Genomic DNA, 4,846 nt, shown 5'->3' with positions numbered 1-4,846 from the left:
GTGCTCCCGCAGTGGGGAAGGGCTAGTGTCTATCCGCGGACTCCCCGGGCCCGCCCGCTGCTTGGATACTGTCGGGGGACTGAAGGTGTGAAGCCTCCAGGAAGCTCCTTCCCACCTCTCGCCGGCCTCACGCCCCCTCCCCGCCCTGCCCCTGACCCACCACCAGCCCCTGTGTGTGATGCCGCTCCTGCACCGTGTCCCTGTGCACCACCTCCGCCCGAGGGCAGCACCCAGCACCCACTCGCCCCGGGACCCTCCCTCTCTCTGACCGCACCCATTCCACCCAGACGCTGGCGGGCACCTGCCTCCAACCACAGTGCAGTTCGCAGGACACAGCAGCCCGCGGGGAAAGAGGATGAAATATGCTGCCGGGAGATGAGGGCCACACCAGCCAGTTTCAGAGAAGATCGAACAGTATTCGGAAGTGAAGTCACACTTCTGCTTAAACAGACACCCTGCATTCTCACACACACACACACACACACACACACCTGGTTCCAGGAGTGTGATCCCATCCTGGCACCGATTTAAAAAAAAAAAAAAGACAAAAAACCCTTTTATGAAATCTCAGTGAGATTTCATAAGATAATAGATTGTTTTGTTTGCTTGAGTATCCTCGAGCCTAAATGAAAGCTATCGACCTCTGTCATCCCCCAACATTTTGAAAATCTTCCTGGTGGTTCGGAAGTCAATCAACGCAGTGTTCTGGAAGGTCAGCGGCAGGAAGGAATTTTCGGGCCCTGCACGACATACTTAGCTTCCCTCCGACTCACTCCTGGTGCCGTGTAGGTGTGCACTCAAAAACGGCAGAAAGGAGTGAACATTTTCCTCCAAACACATCACCTTGTGTACGTTAAATATGTACAATCTTTTAGGGGAAAATCACACGTCAATAAAGTGTTTGTTTTGGTTTTTTTTTTAAGATTTAAGATTTTATTTTAGAGAGATGAGAAGAGAGGCAGAGGGGGAGAGAGACTCTCCAAAACCCATGGTAAAAACAAAACAAATCAAATACCCCAGCCCTCCCGGATGACTCAGCGCGGACCGGGCAAGCAGGCGGACAAAGCAATAGGGACAGACTGTGTCAGGTGGCAATGAGGGCCACGGGGAGGACTCGGGGTAAGAATGGCCATGGGAGCACTCCATAAAAGGAGCAGACAGCCTTCCTGATAACACTCCAGGAGCTGACTCATAGGAGTTAGGATACACACGATGTGCCAGAATGCTCAAAATTGAGCAATAGACAGGAAATTAGATGGGATACAAAGGTCCCTGGGAGCGCCATCTCAGGACAGCTCGAAGTGAAATGGAACTCAGCCCAGGGAGCACACGCAAATAAGCGCAACTTGAACAAACTAACCTGCCTCCCTGAGGGAACCAACACAGTCTACCCCTCCCTGAGGGAACCAACACAGTCTACCCCTCCCTGAAGGAACCACAGTCCACACCTCCCTGAGGGAACCCACAGTCCACCCCTCCCTGAGGGAACCAACAGTCTACCCCTCCCTGAGGGAAACAACAGTCCACCCCTCCCTGAGGGAACCAACACAGTCTACCCCTCCCTGAAGGAACCACAGTCCACACCTCCCTGGGGGAACCAACAGTCCACCCTTCCCTGAGGGAACCAACAGTCCACTCCTCTCTGAGGGAACCAACACAGTCTACCCCTCCCTGAAGGAACCAACAGTCCACATCTCCCTGAGGGAACCAACAGTCTACCCCTCTGTGAGGAAACCAACAGTCCACTCCTCTCTAAGGGAACCAACAGTCTACCCCTCCCTGAGGGAACCAACAGTCCACACCTCCCTGAGGGAACCAACAGTCCACCCCTCTCTGAGGGAACGAACAGTCCACCCCTCCCTGAGGGAACCAACAGTCCACCCCTCCCTGAGGGAACCAATAGTCCACCCCTCTCTGAGGGAACCAACAGTCCACCCCTCTCTGAGGGAACGAACAGTCCACCCCTCCCTGAGGGAACCAACAGTCCACCCCTCCCTGAGGGAAACCACAGTCTACCCCTCCCTGAGGGAACCAACACAGTCTACCCTTCCTGCAGGAACCAACAGTCCACCCCTCCCTGAGGGAACCAACAGTTCACCCCTCCCTGAGGGAAACAACAGTCTACCCCTCCCTGAAGGCATCATAAATGACCGATTTAAGATCATATTAAGCAAATGACAGGTTTGCACCTTAAACACTTCATTGAGAGGGGTGAGACGGTTCTGCCTGGCCCCGCAGGGACCTTCTGGTCGCCTGGAGACACTCGGGTGCCTTCTGTGAGGAGGGACGAAGCTCACCGGCGCCATTGCCTCACAAACAGGGTCAGTAAATTGTCTCAGAACTAGAAAACGCTTCTCTCAGAAATACGTCATTTATTCTGCATTTTTTGGCACAACCTAAATTATTTGGGAATCTATCTTTAAACCTGTTTTTAAAATACCAAAAATAATTGTATGAAAGGAACACAGAAAGAGAATTTGTTCTTGCTGCCAGATCGGTGGGCCTGCGTGCCTGCCATTGCGTTACATTCAGAACGTGATTCATTTAAAATGTGAAATGACGGGGCGCCTGGGTGGCTCAGTGGGTTAAGCCGCTGCCTTCAGCTTAGGTCATGATCTCAGGGTCCTGGGATCGAGTCCCGCATCGGGCTCTCTGCTCGGCGGCGAGCCTGCTTCCCTCTCTCTCTCTCTGCCTGCCTCTCTGTCTACTTGTGATCTCCCTCTGTCAAATAAATAAATAAAATCTTTAAAAAAAAAAAATGTGAAATGACTAGTTTGTTACGGTGGGTCCTGAGACAACACCACCCACAGTTCCCCACACGCCAGACGAGTAGGGTTTACTTCGCTCTTACTGTCTTGGAATGCCTCATAGTATCGGCGAACACCAGCACTTCAATAAGCGCGTCACGGGAGCCCCACCTCTCCGAGCCGGCTCCGGGAGGGTTGTCAGCGGGGCCGTCTGGCTGCCTGCGCGGAGAGCTCCCGTGGCCGTCCAGGGCATTGTCTACGACTATGGCGACAGCGGTAAGTCCTCGCAAAGATGAAAGAAATGCTTTTAGCTTACGATGCAATGGGTTGCCTCCTGTAGGTTCTCAGCCAACAACCAAACTGGTAAGAGAAAGAGGAACACGTCCCTCTGAATCCACAGTGACAACTCAAACTGCTGACGGGGACCCAAATGGGATGTGGTCTGCACCTGAGAGCGAACGGCAGACTGAGTCACCCGGAGTGCCCAAGGTGCTGTGCCCGGCGACCACAGAAAACCACGTTTCTGGCAGCCCCAGCCTCGGGGAGAGACTCACGAACTCATACTGGATAAGGAGTTTGCAGATTTGGGGCGCCTGGGGGGCTCAGTCCGTTGAGCGTCTGCCTTCTGCTTGGTCCAGGGATCAAGTCCTGACTTGTGGGGCTTCCTGCTCAGCGGGGGGTCTGCTTCTCCCTCTGCCTGCTGCTCCCCCTGCTTGTGCTCGCGCGCTCTCTCTCTCTCTGACAAATACATAAATAAAATCTTTTTATTTATTTATGTATTTGACAGAGAGAAGTTACAAGTAGGCAGAGAGGCAGGCAGAGGGGGAGGAGGAAGCAGGCTCTCCACGGAGCAGAGAGCCCGATGCGGGGCTCGATCCCAGGACTCTGGGATCATGACCTGAGCCGAAGCCAGAGGCTTTAACCCACTGAGCCACCCAGCCGCCCCCATAAATAAAATCTTAAAAAGAAAAAACAAGTGTGCATATTCGATAATACAATATGAGGTCATGAAAGCTGCATGAACATTGACATACTTCAGGAGAAGGACAGCTGACGTCAAGCCGGTGGGTCGAGGGAGACCCAGGCGGATGCAGACTCCTGTGAACGGAGACTTAGGAAGTTCCTTCTAGAGGACTTACGGAGTGTTCTTTCTTGGTGCAGAAACAATGAATTCTGGAACACTGAAAATAAATAAAATAAATAAATAAAAGTTAAAAAAAAAAGACGCGTTCTTTGTTTTTCCGCTGCAAATCTTTTTTTTTTTTTTAAAGTGTTCTCTGCCTTGAACCTATCAAAGAGTGAAAAAGTAAGGTTCCTGCTGTCAGTAAATAGTGTTATTTACTCCACAAATACCTGGGAAGGCGGCGTGAACCTGATCCGTAATGGAAAACAGGACAGTAAGGAAGAGTTCGGGGGAAGGAAGGAAACCAGACTGGCTCGCACCAGCGGGTGTCGCCTGCAACAGGCCCGCCAGTCAGGGGCGGAAAAACCCACAGACACAGGCTCCGCTGTGCGTGGGCAGGGCAGCCGGTTTCCAAAATTCCTTGTTTTCAGCCACGCTTCTCCCACCCACTTGCCTTATTATTAATAATTAACCGAGGGTTACTGATCACTGCTTCCCAGGGCAGCGGAAGCTCAGGTGTTTGCCTTGGGTGATCTGTGCTCTCGAATTATCTGGACAGCCCTTCCCACTGGCTTATCTTCCTGTCCTTGATAGGACCGAGCCCACAGACGCGCTTAAATCCCTTCCTGAGGGGCCTCCAGCTAGTAAGTGTCTGAGCCAGCCTCAAACCCGAGACTCGCTCCCGAGCTCACACTTGGGGCGCAGGGGTTATTTTTTATTATACGTAAAAACCCCAAATTGCTTGCATATCGGGAGGTCCTAGAGGATCAGCAGAGCATGTGACCTAGTGCCCGGGCCGTGGGCCTGACCAGTTGGACGGGGTCCTCCCGGTGTGTGACGGTGGGCAAGGTCAGTCTGTCGCTGCATGTCCCTGTCTAGTTACGGGAAACACAAGCAAGCATTCCCTCATAGGGATAGGATGTGATCGTTTGAGTCAAAAACGCTCATAGGTTTTCAGAACGGCACCCCACAAAGC

At 52.5% G+C, this 4,846-nt stretch overlaps 1 long non-coding RNA gene across 1 annotated transcript; it reads right to left on the bottom strand.

Moving 5' to 3' along the window:
- Positions 1–2,761: 2,761 nt before the first annotated feature.
- LOC123946951 lies at positions 2,762–4,277 on the bottom strand. Its single transcript, XR_006819681.1, has 3 exons — positions 4,101–4,277; positions 3,782–3,928; positions 2,762–3,195 (listed from the first exon to the last, which is right to left on the bottom strand). It is a non-coding gene; the product is annotated as an uncharacterized LOC123946951 (long non-coding RNA).
- Positions 4,278–4,846: the final 569 nt, after the last annotated feature.

Source organism: Meles meles, chromosome 7 (assembly GCF_922984935.1).
Source record: "Meles meles chromosome 7, mMelMel3.1 paternal haplotype, whole genome shotgun sequence".
NCBI lineage: Eukaryota > Metazoa > Chordata > Mammalia > Carnivora > Mustelidae > Meles > Meles meles.
The sequence above is the reverse complement of the archived record's forward strand: the minus strand, read 5'-3'. Positions and strand labels throughout refer to the sequence as shown.